This window comes from Ovis aries, chromosome 16 (genome assembly GCF_016772045.2).
Source record: "Ovis aries strain OAR_USU_Benz2616 breed Rambouillet chromosome 16, ARS-UI_Ramb_v3.0, whole genome shotgun sequence".
NCBI lineage: Eukaryota > Metazoa > Chordata > Mammalia > Artiodactyla > Bovidae > Ovis > Ovis aries.
In genome coordinates, this window is record NC_056069.1 from 53,932,915 (window position 1) to 53,946,236 (window position 13,322).

The window sequence follows — 13,322 nt, forward strand, 5'->3', positions numbered from 1 at the left end:
AGGACAATATCTTTTATTATGGGGCTTCCCTTGAGGTACTGGTGGTAAAAAACGAACCTGCTCATGCAGGAGACATAAGAGATGTAGGTTCAACCTCTGGGTTTGGGAAAATCCCCTGGAGGAGAGCATGGCAATCCACTTCAGTATTCTTGCCTGGAGAATCCCATGGACAGAGGAGCCTAGCAGGCTGCAGTCCATAAGGTCACACCGAGACAGACATGACTGAAGTAAGTGACTTAGCACAAACTGTGTATGAAATGTTAGCAGTAATATGAATAGCATTGATAGTTACTACTTGTTAAGGGCTTACTTAATCCCAGGTAAGTTTTATAACTCTACAGAGAACATCATATAAGTTAATTAAACTTCAAAAAACTGTAGCTTATTCTTATTTTTTTCCATTCTTATATAAGAAAACTGCTCTTTTGAGAGATTAAGTAAATTCACAGAGGTAATAAAAGAGCAAGATAGAGTGCTAACCCTATTCCTGATCCTGCAATTCTTTCAGTTGACTTTTAGTTTTCACAAAATAATCCTGATGACCCATAATTCTTGTTTTTATTGTATCTGCTAACTATAGATATGTATCCCTTTAAATAAAAACAGGAATGCAAATTGATGATTTTAGCTTGGTTCCTAAGTGTATTTAACAGAGAAGGGAGGCGGGAGAGAGTTCTTTCTTATCGTTTTGATGAGACTCACAATGAATCCTCATTTTGGAATCTTTTAGATCAGATATTCTCTCTGGTAAAATATTTCTTTTTTCCTTAAACACAGTTTTGATAGAACTTAAATTCTTCTGTTGCTGCTTCTGATGGGCTGTTCTGACCTCTAAGTGTTTATCATGCTGATGCTGAGGGCCAGGTCTTTATGTCTCAATATTTTAAGTATATTTTTAGTTTTACAACTAGCTATGAAAAAATGCCTTTGACAAGCAATTCTATTGAAATACTTAAAAAAAATTCCAGAGATAAGTTTTGGCAACTTTATTTCTGTAATATTATCTGGGAAATATTTCCTTCATTTATTCATTCTTCCCACATTGACTTAGGAAGTATGTAATATAGTGATAAAATAAAAGGGCTTCATATATATCAGTTAATGTTAATTTTTACTGAATCTTAGTTGGAAAACTTGGTTGTTTTACAATTACAAACCTATTGCTAAGCAAGGGTTTTCCTGTATGGATACTCATAGATTTCTAAGAAGCTGATTCAGTATTAGGATTTATTATGTGGATGCTTTAATGTGTGGGTCAGAACAAGTGGTTTATAGATTTCCATGCCATGTACTGTTTCTTCCTGCCTTAATGGAAAACTCTTAAACAAATGTGTATATTAAGGAAGTATCCCAAGGTAGAGGTAAGTGGTAATTCACAATGAATTCTTTATTTAGCTTCTGCCATAAAATTATCCTTGCTGTAAGATAAGCAAAATATGCTAACATATTAATAATATATACTAGGGTCACAAAATATGTCAAAATTTTTCATTATGTGTATATATATATATATATTCTAATTTAAAGTGAAAAATATCCCTCCATGTACAAAATTTTGTTTATTGTGAGGAATAAGAGATTTCGAGTCATAAACTAAAAGTGCTATGTAAATTCAAAACTAAGTTTTTCTTTCTCTAATTCATCATTAAAATTATTGGGGGAAATCAATATCTGATTATAAAATAATTCGTCATCAAAGAGAGAGATTTCAAGTGTAAAATGATGTGAGCACCAGTTGAATAGCTAAGGGATGAAAGACAAAAGAGGAAGACTTAGTAAGGCAGAGACTGGAATTTTGTTCAAAAATTGATTCTGAAAATAAGTAACAAAATAAAATTGGAAATATATGAGTAACATTTAGCTACTTATGAGACATTACAGAATGTCTAATCTTTCTTCCCATTTTATTGACACTGAACGTACAGGCCATGTACGTGTACAAGCTGAGATCTGTTTAGATCTGGTTCTTGTAATCAAGACTCTATGCCAATGGATAGCTTGATAGTTCTATTCTCAAGTATCTTTAAAGCATATCATATATCATTTTTTTCCCGCCTGCATAGCTCTGGTTTTGAATATTTGGGGTTTCAGCTATTCTCAATTATAAAAGAACACCTAAACCATAAGAATCCACACCTAAACCTAATTAAGAATACTTTACTGATTTTCTCACTTGTACTGATTAGGGAACTTAGGGTTTTCAAAAATGATAGCTGAACCCTCTAGTTTCCTGATGGCATGTCACCATCAATGCAAAGCTAGCAGAAGAGAACGCAGTAGCAGATGAAGTGCTCAATGGTCCTTCTGAGGCTCTGGTGAGCTGGCCGAGGCCTTCAGGAATACTGGCCGTACAATTTCTTGAAACTGTTCCCTGTGTAAGTATTGCTGCAGAGAGGAGATTGCTGCTTCTAAATTGTTTCTGCCTGCTCGGGGCTGGCCTCTGGGACTCACTACAAAAGGCTTTCTTAAATTGCATCAATCTCTAATTGCCTACGGGGTTCAAAATTATGCATTTCTTGCCCTTCAGTTAGGAATGTCAGTGAGAACCGTAACTCCTCTAACTTTATCTTGTGAGACCACACTTCTTTTCTTGGGCGTTGGGGTGTAAATATGCCCAAATCTGCAATTAACCTTGAAATTGAAAAAAAAAAAAAAATCCTTGCATCAGTGCTGTTCAATGCTACTCCCTTTTATTATAATTCTCACTCTTAACAATGAGTATGTTTGATCTAAAACTTGTTATCTTTCAGTCAGAAACTTTACTCCGTGACCTTATCCTCATCTGTCTTTTTGACCCCACCCTCTGCTATTTTTGATCATTGCATGTGTTATATTTTATCATTTTAATGACTTTGTTGCCATTTATTCAGTGCTGGAATCTATCCCCTATGTTGGCTTTTCCCTTATTCTCTTCTTTTTTTGCTATTCTCTGTGAGAAATTTTCAAGATGTTTTCTACATCGTTTGTTTGATTTAAAACTTTCAGTGCTGATGTTGTATTTTATTGCTACTAAATTTTTAATTTAAATTCAGAAATAAATTTTGTGGGTTTTTAAAATGTATTTTTTCTCATATAGGCCATATTTTAATTTATATTTCAGTTTCTCCATCTCAGTAAATGACAAATTCATTCTCTGGTTATTCACAGCAAACAACAACAAAGCAGAAAGTCATCCTTTCTCCCACACCTTAGCCCATCCATCAGCACATGCCATCAACTCTACTTTCAATTTATATCCTCAATTCAGTCACTTCATTTCTCCTCTATTTCTTGTATCTTAGAAAGAGGCATTATCATTTTATATATAAAACCTCAGTATCATCTGACCTAATGATCAGATCAGGTATTATATCTAATCCATGGGGCCACAAACAGCTGGACACAAGTGAGCAACTTTCACTCTTTCACACTCATCTCCAGATTCTGTTCTCGTTCCCATATAATGCATTCTCCACAAAGCAACCACTGAAGTGTCCTTTTAAAACTCACTCAATCATGCTACCTTAAAAAATGATATTACTCTTTACGATCACCTGATTCTTCCTTTTTCTTGGGTACATATTCTCTATACCTGTTACATTGGGATTCTTAGGAGAAAGAGTACACATCCTGATGTCATAGTGACTTGGGGAGTAATTTGATGTAAATGCAGTGATCTGGGCCAGTTCTCAGCAGAAGTAAATCCATCTTTCTTACTCTTCCTGTCTGCCTTGGGGCATGGTTGTTCAGCATGGTGCCCAGAATGGAAAGACACAGAGGAAAGTCATAGCTGACCTATATCCATGGATGTGCAATGTGAACAAGAAATAAGTCCTTGAAGTTTATGTCACAGCTCAACCTATCCAGATAGAGTCCTCTACCTTCCCTACCAAAACCGTCCAGTGCTTCCTGCAAAATGGAAGACCATACCCTTTTGAGGGCCTGCCTGTAGGGCCTTCCTTGATTTAATGTCTCTACCTCTCTGCTCTGATTCCTGTATGAACTCTGATCCAGCCGCACTGAAGTACTAATGTTCCTGGACTCCTCCAGATCCCTCTCACTTTGCATGGTGTGCATTTACTTTCAGTTCTGCCTGAAAAGCATTAAAAAACAAAATATGTGAGTCACTCCCTCCCTCAGTTTAGCTCTCACCTTTCATAAAGGTCTTTTCTAACCACTCAGTAAATTATTCAAAGTGAATGACTTTGTGTTTCATACCCTGCATTATTTGTCTTCACAAACCTATTGCTTACATCTTTAAAAACAACCATAACAATGGATAACATTTATTGAGTAGTTACCACATGGAAACACTGTTCTAAGTCTTTCCTATGTCTCATCTCATCTTATCCTCTCAGTAGTACTATGAAAAAGGTACTGCTATTATCTGATTTTACGGATTAGGAAACTGAAGGACAAAGAGGTTAAGTAATCTGTCCACATTCATAAAGAATTAAGTGAAAAAGCCTGTAACAAACCTGTGCATTCTCATTTTAGAGAACAGGCTCTTAGCCGGTATGCTAAGCCAGCCTGCAGTTGTCTCAAGTGTGTGGATGACTTCTCCTTGGGGCTATACGCTATTCATCTAGAAGCTATTGCAATTCCTTGCCAAGATCAGAAGTTGAAAGCTGGTGTGATGTAACCTGGCAATATTATTTCAGAGGTTCAGCAGATTTAGAAAAGCCAAGATGCTATTCAGGCCATAACAAACCCTAGCAAAGGAAACAGGCATTCTGTCCCTGTGTTCCTCTTTTCATATATTTTTTTTTCTATTTTTAAAAATTTTTGTAATTCTTTGGAGGATCCACATAAAGAAAATAAGCATTTCAGTATCTAGCTTATCACAACTTCCATGGAATAAGTAGATCCTATGTAACAATAAAGATCTAGTGATAATTAGATCATGAATAATAATAATAACTTCTTAGCTATGATCCAGTGTCAGAGAACCTTGAACTCCACTGCATGGAAAAAGGAAGAGCAGTCTCTAATGAGTTGTGTGCTCTCTGTTTATTATGGCTTTCTAGCTCTGGGCTTCCAGACATAAGCGACTCAGAATGGCTTAGATACACAACACAAGAAACAGGATTTGAACATATTGCTGTCATCTCTTATAGCCCTTACTCAATTGGATATGCTGGTGAAGGAAAGCTTAGATGGTGTTTTTGTGTTTCCTGTGATACATGCCACAGTATTAGGAAAGAAAACATACACCTCATCCCTAAGAATTTTCCGATCATTTGATTTTCCAATCCATGACCATGGGGCTTCCATTCTAGTTGTTGAGGGTGGTGAAGAGAGAACAGACAATGAACAATAAAAATGGAATAAAAATAAAATTACATAGAATGTTAGAAGCTGGTAACTGCTATAGAATAAGAAGAGCATTCAAAACAAAGGGGTTAGAAGTGTGCAGACTAGAACAAAAGAAGGTTTGGTATTAAATAAGGGGTCCGGGTGTCAGCATGGATATTAGTATGTCCAGTCTGAAGAGGATAAAAATCTACCTGCAATTTGTAGATTTCCAAAGCCTCTACCTTAGTTTTCCCCAGAGGAGCAAAACTCCATTTATTAAAGAGGCACAGATGGCTTTGATTCAGTCTTTTCTCTCAGTTTTGCTTGAGAGGCGATGGCATTTATTCTGTCATTTCTGGCTGAGTCATATTGCTTAGAAAAGGTAAATTCATAGTTACGGAAATAAGATACAAAAGAAAATGCATGCTTACAAAATGTCAATAGCAGCAGAGATTTGGCTAAAAATGAACATTGTCGTGATTTCAGTTGTTTTTTTCCTTGTTTTTACTATCTGAATAATATACTAATATGTGAATAACTAGAACATAGTGTGAACAAATCCAGACAAAAAATAAAGGAATACATAGAATACAGAGTAGTGGATTTTTAAAAATAATGACTATGCTGATTCCACAATTTTATATACAGCATCTATTATTTACAATATAAATGAAAATATTAGTTTGAATTTAATTTATATTAATAACATCTTAGAGTTTAGAAGTAAGAGTATATGTAAAAATTACTAGTCAAATGTTTAAAAGTAAAATAATTAAAACTTAAATCATAAATAAATTTCTTCATACCCTCAAGATACATCATATGAACAAAACATTTATGAACACAGAGATAAATTAAAATATTTTCACTACAAAATCATTTGAATTAAAAATATCATACATATTTAATTGGAAATGTTTGTTTATGGCATTTGAACTATTAAAAAGATGAATAATATTTATTAATTAAGCTTCAAAACCAGGTATATTTGTAAATCCAGAGCTTATAATCCTTTTCTGTGGTATTTATTGCCTTAAGTGAATCAGACTCTACAAAAATCAAGGGAGGGTTTTTTTTTAACTTAGTAATTGAAAATCATCGATTGAACCAAGCCTATTTCAGCAAATAGTGGTTTTATGGGTAAGATTTCACAATTCATTGGCACTTTACTAAGAGAAAAATCCCAATTTACTTTTAGGAAACATTCTCTTGCTGCCATCACCTATAATAAATACATTTTGACTGAAAATTAATGGGAATCTCTATCTTTTCCTCTGCCAAACACATAAAAATGATTGTAACTCTTGAAGGCAACCACTTTGGAGAATTATATTCTGTACAATCATGGCAAGCTTGTTAAACATACCTTTGCAAAACCATATTCAAAGACAGTTTGAAATAGAAAACAGAAAAGTAAAACAGAAGACAGACAGATAGATGCCTACATACAGTCTGCTTTCTCAAGATTTATACCTTTTTTTTTTACCCAAACACATCATATTCATTAAATTTAACCACTTATTAATTAGATTTAGCATTAAGTTGCTACTTATATTTCTAACCATTAATGAAGCTTAAGAAGATGAAGGATTTGTCATTAAGGGTTTCCAAAGGAATCATTTCATATTTCTTCTGGTCTTCCAGGAAAGTGAAAGTGTTAGTCTCTCAGTTGAGTCCAACTCTTTGTGACCCCATGGACAGCAGGCCCCCAGACTCTTTTGGGCATGGAATGGAGTGCATAGCCATTCCCTTCTCTAGGGGCTCTTCCCGTCCCAGGGATGAAACCTAGGTCAACCACATTGCAGGTAGATTATTTACAGTCAGAGCCATGGTTCCGAAATAATTTTCAATAGCAGCACCTTTGATTTTAAAATTAAACCACAAAAAGACAATTTGTGGATTTTCCATATGTATATATGTAAATTTTTATCTCATGTAATTTAAGGATTACCTAATGATCAAATATCAATAAAGTTATCAAATATATACTTATGTCAAAAAAGCTGCTACAGTATAATATAAAGAACTCCCATAGGCAACTCTGGTTCCATGTAAGGAGAATACTACATTCATTGCTCTGGAAAAGCAAATCTGGCATCAGTGATCAATAAAACATAGCTAAACATTTATCGGCTAATCTGAATGAGTTATTTGACATTTTGTGCCTTTCTCCTCCTCAATAAATTAAGAGTAATGTATAAATATTGTGTCCGGCCACCTCATAGGACTATATGGAGTAGAAAATTAGACTAAGTTACATGATTTTGAAATTCTGTAAGAATTGTGAGAACCACGTTCATCTCACATATTCTCTGAGAGAATATTTCCCTCTAAACTGACTATATTATCTTGTTTTCCTGACACATGGTACTATATAAAAATGATAAATTTTCCATGTGATTTTGGTGGTGCTTTTCTGTGCAGTTTTGCATGCTGTGTACATTCTATTTTATTTAATCAATATAATAGTCCCACGACAAGATGAGAACTCATGACCCAAATGTTCTAAAGGAGGAAACTGAGTGACAAAGAAGGGATTGTCTTAAAGGCACAGTGTTCATTAGTGAGAATAGGAATTGAATTCCATTGGCCCATCTGCAGAGCCTATGTTCTTAATCTATACAGTATTTTCAGTACTGTCTCTATTTCTAGTGTGGGAATGAAAAGAACCATCAGTTTGTTCTATAAGTAACAGTATTAGGGTTTCTCAGGTGGCTCAGTGGTAAATAACCTACCTGCCAATGCAGGAGATTTGCGTTAGATCCCTGGGTTGGGAAGATCCTCTGGAGAAAGAAATGTTAATCCACTCTAGTATTCCTGCTTGGAAAAATCCCATGGGCAGAGGAGCCTGGCAGACTACAGTCCATGGGGTTTCAAAGAGTCACAAAACTTAAGCGACTAAGCAATAACAACAAAATTGTTGTATATCAAAATATAGTTATTTCAGCTTTTTAATTCACACATTAAAAAAAAAAAACTGTTCTGCAGAAATAGCCTGATATGATATTAGACAAGAGAATAGGAAGTTTAACTGAAATTCCCACATGATATTACAAGTATACTTCAGGGAAAAGGAATTTGTCTTGAATTTGATTAATGTTCCCAAAAGACAAGTGAGAAGTTACTGGAGCAGTATAATTCCATCCAAGAGCTCACTCATTTCTCACCATAGCATATCTATTAGCTGGTAAATAATTTAAATATTAATTAGCATATAGTCCCATCCCTCATTGCCTCATTCTCTAAATAAATTTTTTAAAAATGTTTGATATAATCCAGGCTAAACTAACTTGGTTATTTAACATTAATAAAAAAGGTCATTCTCTTTAATCTATAAGGACATGCTTCTGGGGACTGTTTGCTGTACCCTTTTGTATTCTGAACACTCATTATGTGATAATGCAGTCAACCCTCACGGAATTAACTACTTCATTATACAAAGTAACTGAATTATTTTGGTGATTTCCAATTTGTCAGAATTTGGTTCTTTTAACATGCAAAATGCAATTGAAGGAAATCGACTGTGTTTAATATCTGTTGACATATGGAAATTAGGCTGATGTCTTTGCTTCCTTATTAATTCTATTTAATGACAAGCCTGCAAAGTAAAATCTGAAGACAGTTTATAATAAATCTACTATAGAAAAGAGAGACATTACAGGGACCCAGATATACAGAAATTTTGTAATTGTCTTTATTTACAGTAAGGAGCTAGTTAAGTAATTATGCAATGTAAATGAATACACTGCATGGGCCACTACTTACAACATCACACTATCTTCTCTAGAGGTCTCTAGCAGTCAAAGCAACCTTTGCCACCTGCAGTGAAGCAGAGAGAGACAGCAGGAAGTTGGACAATGCGTGCAAAAACATGGGTGTGATGTTTTAGTGGAAGACATGCACCTCCAGAATATAGGGTTGGAGGCACACGAGCAGTAAAGTTCATCTTCTTCACCTGAACAATGGTGCCCAGGTAAAGAGAAACGATGGAAAGCAATTTCTATAAATCTAAGACTTGATAAGTAGGAACTGGGATCACAAGGATAATTATGTGAAATAGCTGCAAAGTTACATTTATCATATTCATAGCACATGTAAAGATTTCGTAATTATGTATATATACACATAGTGAGGGGCTTCCGGGGAGGCTCAGATGGTAAGGAATCTGACTGCAGTGAGGAAATGTGGCATCAGTCCCTGAGTCAGGAAGATACCCTGGAGAAGGAAATGGCAACCCACTTCAGTATTCTTGTCTGGGAAATCCAATGAACAGAGGAGCACAGTGGGCTAGAGTCCAGGGGGTCGAAAAGAGGCAGACATGAGTGAGCACCTAAGATCCCCACACACAAATACTGAGAGATAATGACCATCATAGTAGCATATAGTAAAAGCTCACTAATATAACCAGGAAACTTTTTTTTTTTTTAAGAAAAGAGATAGTCTTAGCTTTGGGAGTAGCTCAGATGCTTTAGAATCAGCAGGAAGAGAATTAGAAAGAGTGAAGGGAAAGTAATTGTATATTTAAGGAACAGTTCATGCAAAGATGGGCACAGTACAGGACAAAAATGATATGAACCTAACAGAAGCAGAAGATACTTAAGAAGAGGTGGCAAAAATACACAGAAAAACTATGCAAAAAAGATCTTAATGACCCAGAAAACCGCACTGGTGTGATCACTCACCTACAGCCAGACGTGCTGGAATGTGAAGTTGAGTGGGCCTTAGGAAGCATAACTGAACAAAGCTAGTGTTGGTGTTGGAATTCTAGTTGAGCTATTTCACCTGAAAAGATGATCCTGTGGAAGTGCTGCATTCAATATGCTAGCAAATATGGGAAACTCAGCAGTGGCCACAGGACCTGAAAGACTCAGTTTTCACTCCAATTCTAAAGAAGGCAATGCCAAAGAATGCTCAAACTACTGCACAGTTGCACTCATCTCACACGCTAGCAAGGTAATTCTCAAAATTCTCAAGGCTTCAACAGTACATGATACAACAGATAACTTCCATATGTTTAATCTGAATTTAGAAAAGGCAGAGAAACCAGAGACCAAGTTGCCAACATCCATTAGATCATAGAAAAAGCAAGAAAATTCCAGAAAAACATCTACTTCTGCTTCATTGACTGTGTGGATCACAGCAAACTGTGGAAAATTTTTAACCAGATGGGAATACCAGACCACCTTACTTGCCTCTTGCAAAATCTGTATACAGATCAAGATGCAACAGTTATAACCAGACATGCAACAACGGACTGGTTCCATTGGGAAAGGAGCATGTCAAGGCTGTATATTGTCACTCTGCTTATTTAACTTCTATGCGAAGTACATCATGCGGAACTCTGGGCTAGATGAAGCACAAGCCAGAATTAAGATAGCTGGGAGAAGTATCAAATATCTCAGATATTCAAGTGACACCACATGGCAGTATGCAAAGAGGAACTAAAAAGACTCTTGATCGAGGTGAGAGAAGAGAGTGAAAAAGCTGACTTAAAACTCGACATTCAAAAAATTAAGATCATGGCATCCAGTCACTCAGTTCAGTTCAGTCGCTCAGTTGTGTCTAACTCTTTACGACCCCATGAATCGCAGCACGCCAAGCCTCCCTGTCTATCACCAACTCCTGGAGTTCACTCAGACTCACATCCATCGAGTCCGTGATGCCATCCAGCCATCTCATCCTCTGTCAACCCCTTCTCCTCGTGCTCCCAATCCCTCCCAGCAATGGAGACTTTTCCAATGAGTCAACTCTTCGCATGAGATGGCCACAGTATTGGAGTTTCAGCTTTAGCATCAGTCCTTCCAAAGAATACCCAGGACTGATCTCCTTTAGGATGGACTGGTTCAATCTCCTCGCAGTCCAAGGGACTCTCAAGAGTCTTCTCCAACACCACAGTTCAAAAGCATCAATTCTGTGGCGCCCAGCTTTCTTCACAGTCCAACTCTCACATCCATACATAACCACTGGAAAAACCATAGCCTTGCCTAGACAGACCTTTGTTGGCAAACTAATGACTCTGCTTTTGAATATGCTGTCTAGGTTGGTTATAATCATCATCAGCAGTGATTTTGGAGCCCTCCCGCCAAAAAAAAAGTCTGACACTGTTTCCACTGTTTCTCATCCATTTTGCCATGAAGTGATGGAACCGGATGCCATGATCTTCATTTTCTAAATGTTGAGCTTTAAGCCAACTTTTTCATTCTCCACTTTCACTGTCATCAAGAGGCTTTTGAATTCCGCTTCACTTTCTGCCATAAGGGTGGTGTCATCTGCATATCTGAGGTTATTGATATTTCTCCCAGCAATCTTGATTCTAGCTTGTGCTTCTTCCAGCCCAGGGTTTCTCATGATATCCTCTGCATATAAGTTAAATAAGCAGGGTGAAAATATACAGCCTTGACATACTCTTTTTCCTGTTTGGAACCAGTCTGTTGTTCCATGTCCAGTTCTAACTGTTGCTTCCCAACCTGCATATAGGTTTCTCAAGAGGGAGGTCAGGTGGCCTGGTATTCACATCTCTTTCAGAATTTTCCATAGTTTATTGTGATCCACACAGTCAAAGGCTTTGGTGTAGTCAATAAACCAGAAATAGATGTTTTTTTCTGGAACTGTCTTGCTTTTTTGATGATCCAGCGGTTGTTGGCTACTTGATCTCTGGTTCCTCTGCCTTTTCTAAAATCAGCTTGAATATCTGGAAGTTCACGGTTCACATATTGCTGAAGCCTGGCTTCGAGAATTTTGAGCATTACTTTACTAGCATGTGAGATGAATGCAATTGTGCGGTAGTCTGAGCATTCTTTGGTATTGCCTTTCTTTGGGATTGCAGTGAAAACTGACCTTTTCCAGTCCTGTGGCCACTGCTGAGTTTTCCAAATTTGCTGGCATATTGAGTGCAGCATTTTTACAGCATCATCTTTCAGGATTTGAAATAGCTCAACTGGAATTCTGTCACTGCCACTAGCTTTGTTTGTAGTGATGCTTTCCAAGGCCCACTTGACTTCACATTCCAGGATGTCTGGCTCTAGGTCAGTGATCACACCATCACAATTATCTGGGTCATCAAGATATTTTTTGTACAGTTCTTTTGTGTATTCTTACCACATTCTTAATGTCTTCTGGTTCTGTCAGGTCCATACCATTTCTGTCCTTTATTAAGCCCATCTTTGCATGAAATATTCCCTTGGTATCTCTAATTTTCTTGAAGAGATCTCTAGTCCTTCTCACTCTGTTCTTTTCCTCTATTTCTTTGCATTGATCGCTGAGGGAGGCTTTCTTATCCCTCCTTGCTATTCTTTGGAACTCTGCATTCAGATGCTTATATTTTTCCTTTTCTCCTTTGCTTTTTACTTCTATTCTTTTCACAGCTATTTGTAAGGCCTCCCCAGACAGCCATTTTGGTTTCTTTCATTTCTTTTCCATGGAGATGGTCTTGATCCCTCTCTCCTATACAATGTCATGAACCTCTGTCCCTAGTTCATCAGACACTCTATCCATCAGATCTAGTCCCTTAAATCTATTTCTCACTTCCACTGTTTAATCATAAGGGATTTGATTTAGGTCATACCTGAATGGTCTAGTGGTTAAGGGATTTGATTTAGGTCATACCTGAATGGTCTAGTGGTTTTCCCTACTTTCTTCAATTTAGGTCTGAATTTGGCAATAAGGAGTTCATGATCTGAGCCACAGTCCACTCCCAGTCTTGTTTTTGCTGACTGTATAGAGCTTCTCCATCTTTGGCTGCAAAGAATATAATCAAGCTGATTTAAGTGTTGACCATCTGGTGATGTCCATGTATAGAGTCTTCTCTTGTGTTGTTGGAAGAGGGTGTTTGCTATGACCAGTGCATTCTCTTGGGAGACCTCTTGTTAGCCTTTGCCCTGCTTCACTCACTTCATGGCAAGCAGATTGGTAAATAGTGGAAACAGTAACAGACTTTATTTTCTTGGTCTCCAAAATCGCCACAAATGGTGACTACAGACATGAAATTAAAAGAATCTGTAGTACTTGAAAGAATAGCTATGACAAAACTAGACAGTATATTAAAAAGT

The 13,322-nt window shown here is 36.7% G+C and overlaps 1 protein-coding gene across 6 annotated transcripts in view; it reads left to right on the plus strand.

Moving 5' to 3' along the window:
* CDH18 (cadherin 18) overlaps positions 1-13,322 on the plus strand; it is a 1,280,123-nt gene that overhangs the window by 1,077,837 nt on the left and 188,964 nt on the right. The gene's annotated exons all lie outside the window — the stretch shown is intronic.